General features: G+C 41.5%; 1 protein-coding gene across 11 annotated transcripts in view; it reads right to left on the bottom strand.

The window, feature by feature from the left end:
- The window catches only part of USP49 (ubiquitin specific peptidase 49), a 57,750-nt gene extending 38,828 nt beyond the window's left edge, over positions 1-18,922 (bottom strand). For 3 of the 11 annotated variants that reach the window (XM_050955845.1, XM_050955847.1, XM_050955851.1), the window contains exons 1-2: positions 18,392-18,435; positions 8,872-8,958 (exon numbers count right to left, since the gene is read on the bottom strand). The gene's annotated coding sequence lies outside the window, so the exon portion shown is untranslated. Of the gene's footprint in view, positions 1-8,871; positions 8,959-18,391; positions 18,457-18,584 lie in introns of those variants that run through there. The other 8 variants (XM_050955846.1, XM_050955844.1, XM_050955854.1 and 5 more) reach the window with 5 other exon arrangements.
- Positions 18,923-19,792: the final 870 nt, after the last annotated feature.

The raw sequence follows: 19,792 nt of genomic DNA, 5'->3' as shown, positions 1-19,792 counted from the left end.
ATTAGTGACTTTAAATCTCAACCTCTCCAAAGCTCAAATAAATGACATGTTCAAAAAGATTTAAAAAAAAAAAAGAAAAAGAAAAAGGCCTTCCACAATTTTACTCAAGCGCCTCCCTCTCGAAACACTTAATACCATTTTCAAGCTTAGAACTCCTCCCCCCCCCAAAATGAAACCATATTCCTCAAATCCTGAACAACATTAGGAAAGCAAGAACACATTTTTCTACACATAAACAACCTTCACTATTCTCCCCAGAGTTAAAAGGCTTGCCAGCACAACCTGCTACTTTTCACTCAGCAGTCTGTTTTTATTATCCCTCACAATCTGCCTAAAAACATAATGACCATCTAATTCCATGAAGCCTGAAGACCTGGCAGTCACATTTAATAATAAGTTAATGGTTTCTTTCTACTGAGAAAACGCATCAGCTGCCAACTTTGAATAGATTTTTAAAGATTTTTATTTTATATTAATAGAAATACTGTTTATATTAAATAGTAAACGTATAAAATTAAATAATTCTCAGCGTGCTTCCTAGAGGACAAGTTTCCACTTCGCAAAACCACAACTGCCAACAGGGGAATCAGAAAAGGCGGCAAGGATTAAGCAGATATCAAAACAGAATTACCCTTTCACCCACAGAGGTGTTCTCTCCAGATGCATTAGTGGGGGAAGTTTGCAATGCTGTTTCCCACGCTATGCCGGTGTTGGGAATTTGAGATCCTATATGATCAGGTACTGAGCAACTATTCAAAAGTGCTAAGTGTCCTCAGCTTCTTCTGATTTCAACAGGAGTTGAGAGTGCTCAACACATGACAGGATCAGTTCCAAAAGGGGGATAAAAGACTTCAGAACTATTGGTCACATTGATACTTTTCACTAGCACTAAGTTTCCTAATAACAGTAAAATAAATTTTAAGTTTATATATTTCTAGGACAACTGTGAATAAGAAACATTCACAAAAGGTTGAAGGCTTGTCAACTGTTAGATGAAGTGCCAAAGTTGCTACTTTCCAAGGCCATCCTTCCCCTCTAATTAGCCATTTCCAAAGTTTGTACACATTGCAAACAATTCCTGAAGCATTTACATTATTTACACTCATTAAAACAAAATAAACAGTTTTCGCAACTCAGAATTAAGGTCAATGGAAAAATGAGACTGCAGGTCACAAAGACACAAAGAATGTTTAGGTGCAAAAAATTCTGTCTAATTCAGTTTAATGGAAAGGGATCATGCTTTGTACATCACAAGCCAAACCAACATTTTCAGAGATCAGATATTTCATAAGATTTGAGTACCACTGACAGTATAAGTTTGGCATTAAGAGGGTTCTCATAGTCTGATGGAGTTATATTCAGAAAAGTATGTTTACAGTTTGTCAACTAATAGTTTGATTTCATGGGCTTCAGCTAAGCAGAAACAGAAATTGTGCTTATACAGCACCTTTCACAAGGGCAGACCAAGGTCTAACAAGCAAAGCTCAGTCAATCAGAGCACACAAAAGAAACCAGTGAAATTTGAGTTTGGATTGAAAAACAGAGTTAAACAGACCATGTCAAACTTCCACAGGCAATGAATTCCAAATTCAAGAGGTGCAGTAGCAGCTGGGAAGCATGACATCTCAAATACTTGGATAAAAAGCTGGGAGCTGTCAGGAAGCCAGTAGTGCAAGTGATCTCAGAGGGCAACCATGCATATAGGAAGGCAGCAGGTCAGTCAGGCAGCATAAAGAGAGCTACACTGTTGCATCATCTTTAAAGTTAATGTTGTGATGATGAATTTAATGGGCAACCAATGCAGTGACCAAGTAGAAGAGTAATGTTCCGTCAAGTCAGAATGTGTGTGTGAAAAACAGACAGGCCCTTCCGCTACCACATTAACTCAGGATTTAAATGTGCTGGGTAATCAGAGGGATCACAGTTTTGTTAAAATGCCTTTACAATTTCACTTCCCCCACAGCAGGAGAGCCCCAGCTTCACTAGAACCTCTCTTCCCCAATGAGCCTGCAGCAACGGGAGGGGAAGGAAACTCTGTCTTCTGAGCAGGTACCTCAACTCTTGAGCCAAGGAGGCCAGCTACTGGGAGTTAAAGCAAGAGGTTTGAGGGAACCTTCAGAACTGCTAGAATGGCTCAAGGGGAAGGGATAACAGACATCTCCAGGGAACAATGTGGCAAACAAGGGTGACAGAAGAGACACTTCTTCTGGGGAAGAGGAAGGGGCAAAGAAAACTCACCAGGGAAGGAAAGCAGCCAGGCACCTTGCCTCAAGTCAAAGTCCCAAAGGGGAGGGAGCAACAGACCACCATAAGCTGGAGTGGGCAAAATGAGGTTGAAAAGGGAAAGAGACTATATAAGGAATAAGAGAGCAAAGACAGACAAGAGGTGATGAAAGCAGCAAAGAGTCCTGTGGCACCTTATAGACTAACAGACATTTTGGAGCATGAGCTTTCGTGGATGAATACCCACTTCATCGGATGCATGTAGTGGAGCTGATGAGTTCCCCATAAAATCCAGAGGACTAGGGGGGCAGAGAATATCTGAGCAACAGTGAATTGCTTATGTTTGCGTTGAGTCTTGTAGATGCATTTTTTAGCTATCAATCTAATTATCTCAGTCCAACAGAATGACAGTCAAAATCATTCAAATAATGCTTCTCTCTAAATTCTTCTCTTATTCCTTCTCTACCCCCGCATTAGGAAAAGTGGGGGGTTCAGAAAGAAGAGTGCCCCTCAAAGAGAAAAATAAATCAGAGTCCAATATCTGCTAATCAAGAGCCACAAAGGGGAAAGCTGGAGACCAGGTGAAGGAGAGAGAGGCTAAGTAAGCCCGCTGCCATCCATATTCCAGGTTGCACTGAACTCAGCCAGGAACCAGAGGAAGCTGGGCCACCTGGAAACACTATTCCACATTCTGCAACCCCCTGATTTACACAACAGTGAAGAGTGTGTTTTGAAGCAGACGACCAATCAAAATTCAGTTAATCTATCATTAAATACTTCTCTGGCTCATATTAAGTTAAACCAGAGTTTCCAAAATAGAACATCTCATTTTTCACTGTTCATGAATCAGTAAAAAACCCCTAAATATCCCACAAAAACAACAAGGAGTCCGCTGGCACCTTAAACACTAACAGATTTATTTGGGCATAAGCTTTCGTGCCACTGGACTCCTTGTTGTTTTTGTGGATACAGACTAACATGGCTACCCCCTGATAAATAACCCACAGCAGCTAGTGTTGCCCAGTCATGGAGATATTTTTGGTGTTGACACATTTCCAAGAGGACTGAATGGATTCCACCTGTTCTATCTAATGTATAACTAAATCTCTAAGTGCTATTATATATCTGCCACCTTCAGGAAGAGATGGTTGCTATTCTGGGGAGAAAAAAAAATTTTTTTACAGGCCTAGTCCTATAAAGTGCTCAGCCTCCTTTGATGTCTATGGATGTTGAAGGGTCTCGGTTTCAAGAGCCTGGCAACATACACTATTCTATACTGACAGCTCTGTTAGCATTTCCATTGTGAACTCTTATTTTCCAATTCCCATTTTGTCTGAAACTTATCAAACATCTCCCAGAATGGTTTGGTTTAAAATTAATTTCTAAACATTATTGGAATGTAGGATATCACAACCACAGTAAATAAAAACACCAAAAATGTCATGGGCATTAAGAAGCAGACCACTAGCCTCTCCGCTAAATTTGTGGCCTAGAAAGGAAAATATATAAAAATCAAATAGGCATTGGATTCAACTCCTTATTCATCAGCTTTCAATTGCCTGGCATTTTTAACCAAAATTAAATTAAGAGTTAGAGAAGATTTAAAAAAATGAAAGCCATCAATTTATATAGACAGCATTCAGTAATACTTAAACTAAGAAACAAAGTATGTGCCTCATACAAGAAAAGGTTTTCAGACTCAGGAGTCAGGACCATACTTGGTGCTAGTAACAAAAAACACCAAATAAAATTAACACTTTCATTCAAGACATCTCTATCGCCAAAATGGCTATATTATTATTTAAAACATTCATTCTGAGCCTATTAGGGTAAATAGGATTATCTGAATCAGTAGATATTACTCAAGTGAATAATGGTTGTGGGATCTATCCTTTTTACTTTCTAGACTATCAAGTAAGGAGAACAAAGCTTAACAGCCACATCAATATTTGGGGAGGGGGCGGCAGCTTTGAACCAATACAGTTTAGTTGAGTGGGAACCGACTGAAAAATCACAATCAGATACTACTGAACGTGTTTCAGTTGTAAGCAGCTTCATGTAATAGAACTCTGAAACCTTCCAACAAAGTAAAAGGTCAAAACTACAACTGTCTCTTTAGATTGAAAAGTAATGTATCAAACAAGCCAAAAAATACTAACAAGCAAAAGGATACTCCACACGAGTTTGATCTCCCCATGTTTGGAGGCAAAGACAAATTTGAGAGATTCATGACCTGATACACAAACTGAGGGTACAATAATCGAGGGAAGTAGCATTTCAAAGACCTTTGTAAGAACTGAAAAAAAGAAACTATGTTTTCCTTATGTGCAGCACCAAATCAATTCCTCTTAAAGCAGCAAATCATATATTGATGAAGAAAAAAACAACTGTAATTTAGTCCAGCTGCCAACCACCAGAAACACGTTAAAGGACAAACTACAACACAGGTTACATTTGAAACTCTGACACTGAAACAACCAATTTAAGTGCCATGCAAAGAAGAGCTAGATTTATATTAAAAAAAATACACCAACAAATGAAGCCAAAAATCTTATCTACCAAGACAGATTTATATTAAAGGAAAAAGGTGAAGCAAAGGAAATACACATTAGAGAAAGTGTGAATTATTTTGTTCTTAAGCCCACCCAGGCTAGCATATAATAACGTAAAAGGTTTATATACCCAAGAGCTGTGTATGAAAAATGATTTGTTCTTATAGACCACAGTTCAACATTCAGTAAGACAGATATTGCTCTAAATTAGAAGTCAAACACAAATATCACATAATTTCCTTAAAACTCACTGCCCTTGTTATAATTCAGTTGGACTATGTTAAGTGTGCAATAGTATAATGTGAAATTCTAACCAAGTTATTTTAAAATTCTATTCTTATTAAGTTAACTTGGTTGCAGAACCAGTGTCAAGGAGTCAGGCAGTTCGTATCACATTTATGGCAATAATGAAAGCATCAGTATAAAATACACTTTTTAAAAAGGGGGGAGGGGGAAAGAACACTTCTATTATGAGTCTATTGGAACAGAGAGAGGAGAATATGGGATCAGAGCCACTGATCCTTCTTAGGAGTCTGGGGAACAAAGCAGTTAGTGGGACAGAAACACAAACCAGCACTGCCTGCTCTTCCTTTCTCAAGACATTCATTTAATATTTCTGACCAAATGGCACTTCTCTGTCAGATCATCTGCATACCCACTTACAAAGGCTGCAAGAATGCTTCCCCCTCCCCCTTTTTTTAATTTAAATAAAAGCCTTGAATATGTCTTCTGAGGCTTTCCCTTTCATAGTATGCACAAGAGAGGAAAGAGAATGCAACTGTTGGACAGTATTTCTTAATCAGATCTAAAGCCACCCACTGAAACTGAATGGGAGAATATGATTGCAAGGCAGCACTTCTTGATCAAGTGTACGGATCTGCCTTTCAAAGCGAATAAGGCTGTGGTCACCATTTTTTAATTGGCTCAGCTGATACCCTATACAAGTTCTAAATGGAAGAACACAGCTGTGGCCTATAATTCTTGACTTGATCTTCCACAGAAAAGACTGAAAGAACACAAATGCACTAAAGCATTTACCCTATTAAATCAGTTCTTCTTTCAAAATATTCACTGGATTCACCATGAGAATGCTTTATTTCTTATTCACATGATGAAGTGTTCAGTGTAAAAGCTTTCACTGCGCTCACATCATAAAGAGGCAAGACGGCTGCTTTTGCTCAGGTGTTCTTGGTTTCCTAACATCACAATCTTAATTTCAATTTACCATAATATCTTAAACTGTACTATTTACATTTTTTTTTAATTTTCACCAACGTCTCACTGGAGGAAGTTAAGGTTAAGGCATTGATTTTAAAAAGAAACTTCCCCCCTTAATTCCTACAATATATAATTGTCTAGATATCTTACATGATTTTTAAAAATTCCACCTGAAGAAACACTTTTTTGTGGTGCTGACAGTGGTTTTTCTCTCTGAAATTAAAAAAGGGTGCTTCACCAGAAAAAAAATGTTTGTTATGGTTTGTATGTTATACAAGAAAAATTTCAAGTGAAAAAATTCATACTATTCCTGAGATAACAGCATCTAATATATCAATTTTCTTTCTCTGTATATGGAAACACTGTTGAATTATACAAGCAGGATAGTGTGGGACACAGGAGCTTCTGCAGAGAAATAAAAGATATTGGAAAAGGCTTCTGCCATTTCAGGGCTAAAAATGACAGACTTCTCTCTGAATCGCATAATAATTACCTAATTAATAAAACCCATCTAGTAGGTTTTCTTAAAAATGTCTTGACTGCTGGAGAGGTGCCCCTAACAAGTATTCCATTTTCTCAAAGATTTCACACTCTGATCTTTGGCTGCCAATATACTGTAGGTGTTACAGTTAATGTATACTCATTACCATGCTGCGAACAAAAACTGATGAACAACACTTATCACAAAGCAGTGAGTTTTCTCCACACAGAGAAGGTAAAACAAAGAGGATACTAATCACGTTCACATTTTGCCAAAAAATTATGATTTTCTCAAAAGAAACAGTAACTGAGTGCAATGCAGTAAAATATATTTGATTTTGCATTTTGATTTATACTGCATGGTGATGTTACAAATCATGACTGCACAAAGAGCTCACCATAGGCAATCTGAAAATTATCACAGGGTGACTGTGTCAAAAGTAGGGAGCTTGACATTAAACCTACCCACTTTTGTTTCAGTTTCTATAGCACACAGTAGTTGCCTTATCTTTGTCTAAGGTTTTCAGTATCTTGCCAGATCTCCATTTTTCTATATTTCAATACTGCCAACTCACATGAATGAAGCAAGCAAACACAACTGCATTTTGTAGATCGTCTTTCTTACATATCATACACAACACAGTACATGACATATGCATATCCATGCATGGGGGCACACCAGTAACTGAAAGCCCCATATTTGCTCAGAGCAGTTACCCAGCTGAATTTGAAAAGTGCAGATTTTATCTACACTGCAGCTCTAATTTTGGGACTACCAACAGATTTTTCTGGATAAGTATGAGGTCAGTTTAAAAACAAAAAACTGCACTTTTGTTCTTATCAATCTTGACATCCTCTCTTTATCTTCAAACCTAAGACCTTTCAAATCTTTCTCTCCTCTCCCTCTGATATCACACATCCTTTACACTTGGACCACAGAACATCCAGATGATCCACTACCCAGGACCTGGGAACTTTCTACATACCACTGTGGTAAGTTAGATAATTCTTGGATGTGCAAACTCCCACAAGAATAACATGACCCAAAGGACATCAGAAAGTCCTGGATCTCCCTACATAAACAATAAAACCCTCTCCTGCCCTTCTCCTCCTCTTTCTCCCACCTCTACTTCCCCATGCCCACTCTCTTTGTTCCAATCTCCATGCACCAAATAATTTCAAAACAAATTTAAAATTTTGCATTTGGCAAAAAGTTTCCATGCCTCCTCCTAGTCCCCTCTATGGCACTGACTACACTGGCAATACTTCTATGACACCACTTGTGTCCCATTATGCCAACAAACTGGATGTGCACTGTAGTTCAGATTGCAACGTGCCTTGTGTTTGGCACAAGGCACTTTCCAAAATGAGTTTTCAAATACAAAAAAAATAATAATTTCATCACAGGGAGCCCAGAGCTCTCCACTGTACAAGCCATGGAATCTATTGGCAGAGCCTGAAAATTCTACTTCCTTATGGCAAGTGAGTCACAATGTTGACAACTGTCATGATATTTGGTGGTGTTTTTTTTTTTTAAGTCTTAGCTCCTGGAAGCATGTGATTAGATGAGAACTCTCAACTTCCATTTTTTAAAAAGTTTCTAGCCCTCGTGACTGGAGAGAAGAGCTTGAAAATGTTATCGAAATTCACCTAAAGGCACAAAAAACAGAACATGTTGAGGGTTTCTGTCTCTTTCTTTCTTTTTTTCTTTTCTTAAATCATGATTTTTAAGCCAATCTCATTTTTGAAGGGCTAACAATATTGATTTTACCAAGCTGCAGCAGACTTTTGTCTGGTATTTTGAACCCTGACAGCAACAATGGAACTGACAAGAATCAGGTCTATTTCACTCTGTGGCTGCTAGTGAAAGCTATGAACCACAGCAGAGGCAGGTCAATGACAGAAGTAGTGAGAGGTCTGTCTCCTCAACAGCCAGGAAGTTCCACAGGGAAGCAGATTAAAGACTTGTCTACATGGAGAGTTTTTTTTACATGGGGTTTGTTTTTTCTAATCAAAATGATGTGCATCAACACAATGCAATCCCTTCTTGCAAATTAACTGGCCAATTATTATGAAGGAGATAATCCACTTTGAAAGTGGAGTAAATTCATTGCAGAATGAGTAAGGTTTGTATGGACACATTTGTATTTTGCAGTTACTTGGCAGTCCTCCAACTACTATCCTATGCTGCATCCTTTCACCCTAAGACTGACCAGCAAGGAGAGGGGTGTGGGAGGTCTTTCAAATTTTATCAGACATCTAGTAGACCAAGAGAGAGCACTTCTGAGCAGAGTTCACAGACAGCAACCTAACAGAAAACCCCGCACCCTCCCCTTTCCTTCCATCCGGCAAGTGAGGGTTATTTTCTGACCTGGGCATAAAGAACAGGGCCACTCACCTTTCATCTTAAATCTTAGACTGGCATTGTTTAGTCCTCTCTGACTAGGAGACATCTGGTAATATTTCCAAGCACTAGTGTGGGTGGCTGGGTGGGAAAAAAATGATGGGAAAAGTTACAAAAAAGAAATGAGGAACTGAGAAATTTCTGTGGTTGGGAAAAAGGAAGAAAAGAGAAAATGTAAGTGAGAAGAGAGTGAATGGAATGTGAGGACAGTGACATAAAGAATGGGGTGTGATTAGAGAGGAGGAAAAGGAGTGACAGATTTGTGAAAAAAGAAAAGATACACAATAATCTGTTACAGAAAAGAAAATGGAGAAAAGCAAAGAAGGGTAAAGAGATGTAACAAAGATAAGGGATGTTGTAAGTTATGTTTTAAAATTTATTAAATAGAAAGATGATTATTGACAATGTTAGAATTAAATACAATACACAACTGTTTTATTTCTTTAAATTGCCCAGAGGCATGGCTTCAAAAGTCATGGCACTGTGTGTGGAAGAAACATGGCAACATGGCACTTTTCATCCTAGCTGACTCCTGAATTAGTAAAACAACACTGGTTAAACTTTTCAAGCTCCTGAGTACACGTGCCTGCCCTCCCCGCTCAGCAGCTTTTCCTGCAACCATACCTGGAGTACCAGATGTTTCCACACAAGGAAAACACTCCTATGTTGATGGGACAGCTTCTCCCATTGGCATAGTTAATCCACCACCGCAAGAAGCTCTCCCGCTGACATAGCACTGTCTGCACTGGTGGCTAGGTCGGTATGCCTCTGTCGCTCAGGGGTGTGGACTTTTCACACCTCTGAGTGACACAATTATACCAATGTAAGTCTGTAGTGCAGACCCAGCCACAGACATGTTAGAAGAACTATTAAAAAGCGTAAATTGCTAGTTAGCCAAATGGATGCCAAAAAGATACGGTCACTGTCACAGAGTAGGGTTGCAAACAGATCCATATTCTACCCTTCATATTATAACTGGCCTCAATTTTCAGATTTGGGATATATATTATTATGTTCTGCAGTTGGAATGCAAAGAAACAGAAACTTCTCTTCTATCACTTCTCCTCTCCAAGTCATCCAACTTGCTGCCAACATCCTTTCTCTTTTCTGCTGCTCCAAATATGACTATTACCCTTCAAATCCCTTTGCTTGCTTCCCAACATCTATTTCAAAGTTCTTCTCTTTCACATAAAATGCAAGATTCTTCTCTCTAAGGCATGCCACTGCTCAAATCTCTACCCTCATCTCTCCCTATGCCCCCTCCATCCAAGTGTTACTCCCATTTGGTCTTTTTTCTCCACTCACTCCCAACAATAAGGTGCTTTCTATACCACCCCTTATGCCTAGAACAGTCGGGTTATAAAAATGTGAGGTTCCCTTACTCTCCTACTTCAAAACACTCCTAACAGCCAATGTTTTAAATGCAGTTCAATTACAATAAACCATTCTTCTCTTGGGAATCAGCTCCACGTTCAAACTGGGGAGGATTGAGTACACCTCTCTGATATAGGTACCAATTTGTTCCTGGATGATCTTGGTATTAGGTTTGCCAAACTTCCAGGTAGCCTGCGAGGGGTGGGGTGGGGTGGAGGCAGCCAAGGTGACGCTGACACTGGCTTCTGGCAGGTGCCCAGGGTAGGAACTCACTGATTTAGGCTCTGGATCCAAAATGGTAACATAGGGGGCATCCCGAAGGGATCTCTTAAGGGATAGGGGCAACACGTTTAACCCCCTGGGGCCAAATGCAAACCAGGGGCTGGGACACTAGCCCACCAATGTGCTTTATGGCACTGCTGACTGGGGTCAAGGCCCCCTCTCACCTCAACCCTCAAAAAGGGGAAGAATGGGTTTTTTTGTCCCATCCCCCCACCCCGAGGAGAGTTTTATGTCTTTTTTATTAAAAAAAAAATAATAGAGTGCAAGGGGTTTGGAGTTTGGCTCATGCAGTAACTGGGGTCAATACCTCCAACATGTGAAGAGAGTCTCTTTCCTTGTTCGCCCCCCAACAAAAGCTAGGAGCCAAGCAGCTGTGACATAAGCTCCCACCACCTGGCCTCTCCTTACCACCTCCAAACATGACAGCTACAGAACAGAGGATACATGAGGTTCCCAGGGTTTGAAGGCCCGGGTTAGGAAGTTTTGGATGCAGCCACTCCAAGGTGGGAAGGAACATATGATGCTTGCTGGGGGCACACCAGGCTCCTTGTGATTTATACAAGTTTTGTGTGACCCAATACGTTTTTCTAAGTGAAAGTTGGAACATACAGGACCAGCCCCAACACCCAAAGACCAGTCCCCAGAACAGCTGTCTTTGCCACAGAGTCTCTTTCACTTAGAGTCCTCTCCTCTAGCCCAGAGTATTCAAAGTGTTAAGCTTTTGGAGACTGTACTGGAGGCTGGTGGGGAGGGGGGGGGAATGCCAGTCGTGCCAGGCATGTGATCAGAGCTCCGGGGAGGACAGCTCATTCTGCCCCTGTGGGCTAGGCACCTTGAGCTCTGTGTTGTTCCAGACCACAGTGAAGAGGCTAAGGATAGCCAGCAACGCCACCACCATTATCACGGAGCATATGGTGAACATGTGCCTGGTACCAATCTTGTAGTTGCTGTCATGGAGGAGGAGCATGCCAAGGCAAGCCAGCAGGTTCAGGTGTATGCGGAATTAGGGTGACCAGACAGCAAGTGTGAAAAATCAGGACAGCGGGTGGGGGGTAATAGGAGCCTGTATAAGAAAAAGACCCAAAAATCAGGACTGTCCCTATAAAATCAGGACATCTGGTCACGCTATGTGGAATATTAGTGGGCAGGTAGAGGCGTCCAGAGAACCTCCTATTGCAATAATTGGCTCCCCCTGTGGTGGGAGCACTCCAAGAATTGGCAAAGGATCAGTGGGATGCAAGTGACTGTACTGTGCTGTCCTCAACAGGAACCTTGGCTGTAATTTGACTAATAAAGTTGCAGTCTGGCTAAAACCCATGCCACATATTCTTGCCTTCTTCTACATAGGAAGCACATCAATAAACCACTCTATTCTAATCCATTTCCGTGTTGTATCTCTAGTTTAGCACTGAACCAGTTTGTGCCTTTAGGATGTAAGAAAGTCACTGTCCTATGTGTCAATTTCCATCTGTATAATTACGATGATAGTATTTCCCAGATCAAGGGATGAAAAGTGCTACATAAGACCTAAGGATTTTTAATGAATACACTATGTGCACATTTACACAACACAATCAGAACATTTAAGTTTTTAAATATACTAGAATTTGTTTTTTTTTAAGTATTAATTTGTGTTTAATCAGTTGAAATTTTACATCACTGCCCATCCCTTTCCAAAACAATAAATCTTTTACGTTTTCATACTAATGAGGGAGATCTTCCATCCACTGAAATAAGGGGGCTTGGGGGCTGGGAGAGCATACCACAATCAAATTAACAGGCTGTTCACAGTGGCTAAGTGTTTAGGAAGCTGAACTGTTTATTACCTTGTGTGTCAAGAATAGGGCAGTTGAGATGAAAATCTCCAAGAGGGTTTGTGAGTCTGGGCTTGTTTTTCTCCCAAAGAAAAACTTGATATTCAGCCTGATAGCCAAAGAGTGTGCTACATCAAGTTAAAAAGAGAGCAGGAGTTCCATACAGGTGCACATCTTCCAGCCCTGAAACTGCACCCTAAATCTTCCTTTCTGCTGTGAAGCATAAGGAGCTATGCTCTTCAGCTTGCATGGCATGAATCTTCTGCACAGGCTCCCACAATCCTACCTTTCCCTCCTCAAGCAGCAGCACTGTATTGACTGATTCTGCTGCATTAAGGGTTTTCCATACCTGGAAGAACAGGAGGCCATAATTTGGTCCCGTAATAGGATCTTTTATTATACGATCCACAAAATATATATGCAATACTAACTGCTATACATGCAATTGAAGGTTATACAGAAAAGTGAATTCAAATGCAAGAAAAATTTTAATTTTCATGAATTCTTGAAAGGTGCACTGGATAAATTTACCAACTAAGAAAGATTGGCAACTAGGCTAAAATAGTATCAGATAGGATGGTTTATTATATTTATAAATAATGTAAGGCACCAAAATCCTACAGTAATTGACAATGTAGGTAAATAAATTTCAACATAGTTACCGAGTTTTACTGGAGCAACAGTAGTTCCTTTTCATTATATTGCACTTGCTGAATATTCACATGGATCATTGTTGCATGTATGCCTTACAATAAGGTCCTTCACGGCAAGATGAAAAAAATGGTCAGAGCTAAGGTTGCTGTGGAAACTTGATCTCTGAATTCCCTGATTTTTGTGCAATTAAAGCCTCATCCTTACTGTCACTTTAACATACTTTGCAGCTTTCAAAACATCTGTATAAATGTCCTTTTTATAATGCATTTCAATAAATATTTTGTCAGAAGATACATTTGCATTTATTTTAATGACTGGTCCTCAAAAAGAGCATTTCTCCAAACTTTCTAAAACACTATTTGACTTAGGGGCCCCAAGAATAATCATGAGGAATTTCAACTCAAAAGGCAGTAATTCAGGAAAGTCATAAGCCACTAAGAATGACATACATTAGAAATGGCAGATCCATCCTTTATATCATCTTATGCCAACGCAGATTTATTTCGCACAGCATATTCTTAAATGTTTTGCTTCAACCATGACTAATAAAAACAGCTAATGATTAAGTGAATTCTGGCAAGGGAAAAAAAAAAGTGTTGCAAAGCCTGATGTGGACAGGACAGAACACTGAAAGGATTCCAAGTGGGCAAATATCAAATCAAGGATTATCCTTATTTGTGGGGAATCCATTGCAGCAAGAAATTGAACCAGAGACCTTCACATCTAGAAGCAGAAGGGCTACATATTGAACTAAATGAGAATCTTCTTTTTCTGTCACAGTAGTCCTATGGCTGTGAATAATAATATGGTGCACAAAAGATACACGTTTCAAAGACTTCTCTTTGAGGGCCCCAGTCCAAGTATTAACCAGGCCAAGCCTTGCTTAGCTTTGCAGGCCAGATCAGATGAGGCCTATTCAAACCTTATCGGTTCTTAAAAACAGCCAGCAAATGTCTTGTCAACCACAACATCCTGTAGCACTTATAATTTGAGTCATCCCAGAAATCACAGTGAAAGATAGCTTAATTATTGCAAAATTTAATCCTCAAATGCACACCTGCTAAATAAATTAGTTTGTTAAATTATCAGTTTTAACATTTTATAAATTATTATTTGAAAATTTGAAAGAGCTATTGTCACGCAGAATTCATTCTGAGTCAAAGGGGAAAACTCTTTATAAATGAATGAATGAAGCTTGTATGAGGCCAAGAAATATCCACAGATCTGAAAAACTGTCAGTTCCAAACTACCCCTTTGACTCTTGTGAAATCAGCTAGAATTGTTAGGAAAATAATTGCAAAAACAAGCATCTGCCTTAGGAACATTTGGAATGTCATACTTTGGTGCATACTTAAGTCAGAGAAAAGCTATACATTGTGAGTGGTCAGCACCAGATTTTCAAACATTCACATCTTTTTATTTCTAAACAATTTTTTTAAAACAAGCATAAATTTGCATTTCTCATTCAGAGGGGACAAGGTTTAAAGCAAAGCCATTTCTCTGCTACCTGAGCATGAAAACAGATTCTGAAAAAAATTTCAACTGGTGAAAAATTTCGCTCCTGATTCGCACCGTTTACTCAGAACTGAAATACTGCTGACAGGCTTTTATTAAAAAAAAATGTATAAACTCCCTTTTAGGGTGAAACCAAGTATGAGAAATTTAAATACAACAAATATTTTGAGAAATGTAAGTGAATGAAAATAAAGGTTTGATACACGTGTGCCATTTCCACTTTTATTGTATTGCTACAGTTATGCGAGTCCTTTCAAGCAAAGATGCTCAGAAGATGATTGTGCAACTGAGAGAACTAAAAAAGTAATATTTGATATTTAACTGCGCCATAGGATCCACCTGTCAAGAGTTCAACTGGACTCAACCACATGATATAAAACAGAATCATACTTGTGAAACCTGCAGTCTCAGAAAGCAGAAACAGAAAGTCTAATAACAAATGGTAATAAAGCACGTGGAACATTACCAGCTGACAGATTCCAGTTCTTCAGCTTTCAATTTATAGTATGTACCAAAACTTTGAAACTAAAAATATGAAGCAAAATGACCAAAATAAATAAAGCCTGGGTACCTACTAGATACCAAATCCTCCTTCAGTTTAATTAAAAAATATATATTATATGATAAATATTAAAAAAACAACAACAAAGCAATGTGTTGAAGATGCCATTGTCAAATAAGCCACAGCATGCTCGAAGTATATCTTAGACATACACCAGCAGAGATCAAGCACAAGACACCAGGGCCAAATTATCCACTAGCTTAAACAGGCTGCTTATTCTATTGACTTCAGTTAAGTAATACCCACTTATGACAAAGGTGAATTTGGCCGACTGTATTTACACAAACGGAAGGATCTTCATATTCATGATCTCATCCATCAACTTATCTGCTCTAATTCCTCTGCTCCCCCTCCCAATATCCACTACTCTTTTAATCTTTTTCCCACCCCTATCTTCCAGCCTTATTCATGCTGTTCCCTTCTCTTGAAGCAGCATCTCAGATTTCATCCACCAAGAGCCTTCTCTTCCCATCCAAATATCACTTTAAACTTGTTTCTTCCAGGAATCCTTTTAAGCTTATTGTCCATTCCAATCATCCCTCCTTACCATCCTTAACCTAATGTGTGGTCCCCAGTTTTTGCCTAGTCTTTCTATGGGTCTGATCTGTATTTCCTTAAGAAAAACATCCTTTGAAGTCAGTTAGAGTTTTGTCTCAGTAAGGAAAAAGTAGTGCACGTCAAACCTCTTCACTTCAAGCTCTTCAGGGCCCAGAAAGCAACTTAATCTATATTCTGTGAAGCAGCACTATGCAAAGAGGACAGATCTTGCAAACCCACTTGAGGGGTTTGCGGAATCCAGCTCTAACCGATTATTAAAACAAAATACAGCTTTTTTTTTTAACTTTCATCTATATAATCCAAAGCGAGCTGACACGCCTTCATGAGAGCTCTGAATTCTTTAATAAACAAACATTTCTTAATATTAGGAATTATTTCTTTCAGGAACACAAATTAGCATGTTTGCATTTCCAATGCATTACAGAACACTATACAGCAAATATCTATTTCTCTAAACGAGCAGCTTTTCAAAGATCTACTCATGTTTGTGTATGCAAACATATACATAAATACACTGATAAATGTATTTAGAGAGACAGAGACAGATTTTAGTGGACAGTGTGTTTATTCCTACAAGGCAGAAATGTTTTCAGATCTATCCCTTGTGAACATAACAATAAATCTGGGATTTTCTAAATCAGATGAAAGAGAGGGGGACCAGAAATAATCTTAAAAAAACCTTAGTTTGCGTATCACAAACTTTTAGAAATTAGACTTGTAACTTCAAATTCACTTATAAAAACACTAAGCTTCTTGCATTCCCAATAATTATGTATTCTTAGAGTCTTTTTAAAACTACTCCAGAAACTAAGCATAATTTGAGTTTACTTTTCTTTATTGACAGGGGGGAAAGAGTATGTGTTTGTGGGAGGAGCATTCAAGCTGCTGCCAGTTCTCCAGGTTGCAATTATGTTTTAAATGCAATTTAAATGTGGGTCTGACTTCTCAAGACTGACAGTAACAATCAAAAGAACTAAAAGGAGATGCCTATATTTCTGCCCCTCTGCTATTAATTTCTATTTCTCTCTCTCTGCAACGCTTTTGGAGAACATTGCTTGTATCAAAGATGCTAAATCAACTATTATGTATTTCTCTTTGTTAAAAACCTGTCAGTAAACACTTATTCTTCCAACCGCAACTTCTTCCCCCCTACCAACACTAAGGCTCGCTCCTCTCAAATAAAACAAAACAGATGGAAACTTCAAACGAAGTGAACAAAAGAGATTTTTTGTTCCCTCTTTTCTAGAAGATAGAGGATAAAATTGTGGTAGCTGGAAGAAGAAAAGATTTTGTGTTCCATCCTGCAACATTTACTCAAGCATAGTGACTTCAATGGGACACGTGAGTAAGGACTTATTCATGGAAGCTAGGGCTGCAAGTCTCTAGTAGGTCATCTAGTCCACCCCCCTAACACTATCAAATTATTTCCCTTAGTATGTGTATACTGGGGCTTTGGATAAAATTAGAGTTAATCATTTTGTTTATAAAGAAGCACCCAACACACTCTCTGCCATTGATCTGGTTAGAGAGAGGGGGAGCTTGAGTGCCATACATTTAAAATGAACTTTAAATATTGTTATAAAACTATATGGATTTGTTATTTACAAAGCATCACCCTCAGAGTCACTATGTTCAAACAGAAGTATCTACACAACTTAACTCCTGTTCTCCTTAAACTCGGAAGTCACACAGACTTCAACGGTTCTACTGGTGTGAGTAAGGCAAAAAGGATTTAAGGAAAAGTTGCTACACAATTAGGGCCCAATTCCGGGAGGGACCTGGCCTCTTCATAGTTAGTTCTTGTTCCAACTCTCTACCCAGCAACCCATTATTCCTCTCTATATTGCCTGTTCCAATCACCGAGGGCCCCAACCACTACTCAACCACCATCCTAGCCTCTCCCTTGATCCAGCCTCCACTCATCATCCCTTGCTCCCAGACCTACCTTTCCCCTTCAACACTTGCCTCAGCCTCCCTTAGAACATCTGTGCCCAGGTCCCCTTCACCTCCAGCACCTGCCCCCTCTAGTTTTCAGCCCATCTCAGCTCCCTCAACCACACCTGTCCTCACTCCCTGAGCTCTTCCTCCAGCTCCCTGAGCCCCTCCTCCAGTCATGTACCACTCCAGGGCTGAACCTCACCCTAGCCACCAAAGAGCAGTAAACTCTCCCTTGGCCTCCACCAGCAGCTTCCCCCCAACCTCACAATGTAGGGGGTGACTCCCAGCCTCCTTGTCCCCTATTCGCTACTGTGGGCATGAAAGCCCCTTTAGCCCCTGCCTGGGGGCGTGTGAACCCCCCATGGAGATGAACCCTTTCAGCTCCCCACCCCGTCACTCTGGGAATAAACCCACCAGATCCCGCCCCCCATTGAGCAATGAAGCACTTCACGCTCCCAACTAGGGATTAAACCCATCAGACTCCCCCCAAGTCTCCCCACAGGGGGATGAAGCCCCCTTACACCTCACCAACCGGGGGTTAACCCCCCCAACCCCTCCTGTATCCAGCCCCCCATGGGGGGTTAGACCCCCCAGGCTCCGCACAGGGGGATGAAGCCCCCTCACACCCCACCCGGGGGGTCAGACACCCCATACCCAGCCCCTGCGGGGAGGTGAATCCCCCCAGACCTCCACCTATAGGGGGGCTCACACCCCCAGTTTGGGGTTGAACCCCTTCTCCCCAGCCCCCCTCGGGGGGGTGAAGCCCCCTCCCCCGGGGGGGTCAGAGCACCCCTCCCCCATCAACCCCTTTATTTACCGCCATCATCAGCACGCGCGAGCTGTCACCGAGCGCGAGACACCCCAACCGGGGCGGGCCCCGCCCCCTCCCCGCCCATTGGCCGCCAGCCCCGCCCCGCCCCCCCGACGCCATTGGTCGGAAAGCACGCCACACATTCCATCCTCCCCGCCCTTCGTTAGCGCTGTACGCCCCATTCACCTACGCCACTTACGCCATGTCCGCAAGGCTCTTGTGAGCGGCCCTGCGGAGTTCTTCGGCGCGTTACGCCCGTGACCGAGCACAGCGGAAACTTTTCTTTATTTTATGCTGTTTACCCTGCCTAGACCGCGAATTTTATCCACTGTACGTGAATTGCGCAGACTGCCGATGAATTCCCCGCGGCTTTACGCTGCTTGCGTTGCTCGAGATTTCGAACGCGGGACTAGCTTACGCTGCTTGCGTAGCCGGCCGGGTCAAGCTCTTCAGTGGCTTAGGGCAATTGCGCTGCGGAATAGGAGGGGGAGAAGGGCGGAGGGGCGGGGACTCCATAGCCCCACCCCGGGACGGTGACGTAGCCAAGCTTTGTGAATCGCAGTCTGAAGTTTGGTTGAGTCACACGAGGGTAAATAAGGATGTTTCAGAGACAAAGAGACTCTTAAAGGGGCAGGAGCGTCTTGTGCGGCGCCTCCCGCGCTCAGAGGGGCCCAGGCTGCAGGGAGCTGAGCTCCCCTCCCCCTCATTGCAGCCACACAGGGTCCAGTCTAGGGCCATGGCCACATCAGGCTTTCCACCCTGTAGGGGCCATGTCCCGCATCACCATTGCACAGGGCCACTACAATGGGGCCACTTCCGGCACCGCCATTGCACGGGACCACATCTGGCACTGCCATTGCACGGGGACACTGCCACGGGGCCACCTCTGGCACCACCAGTGCACGGGGACACTGCCACGGGGCCACCTCTGGCACCACCAGTGCACGGGGACACTGCCACGGGCCAACTCAGGTGGTGCTGATTGCACAGGGCCACATCAGGCACCACCATTGCATGGGGACACTGCAATGTCCAGGCCGTGTCAGGCAGGGCCATTGCTACGTGACACATTGAGCCTCATCATTGCATGGGAACATTGCCATGGGGCCACATAATCCGCTGCCACACCACAAAGGCCACGTGAGGCACCACCGCTGCCTAGGTCACTGCCATGGGGCACGGGACCTGTGTGGTACAATGCAGTGGCGAGTTAGAGAGGGACATTTTCTATCATTAGCATCTACCGAGCTAGCCTCAGCCTTGAAGAAGGCAGAACCACTCCAATAAATCCAGACTGTCCTGGCACAGTAGATCCCAGACAATCACAAAGCACTTCACAAACCCACACAAAAATCAAAGAAGAGGTCATCTAAATTGCCTTTGGAAATTAATGGCCAAAGAGCACTG

Source organism: Gopherus flavomarginatus, chromosome 5, assembly GCF_025201925.1.
Source record: "Gopherus flavomarginatus isolate rGopFla2 chromosome 5, rGopFla2.mat.asm, whole genome shotgun sequence".
NCBI classification, from domain to species: Eukaryota; Metazoa; Chordata; order Testudines; family Testudinidae; genus Gopherus; species Gopherus flavomarginatus.
The sequence above is the reverse complement of the archived record's forward strand: the minus strand, read 5'-3'. Positions and strand labels throughout refer to the sequence as shown.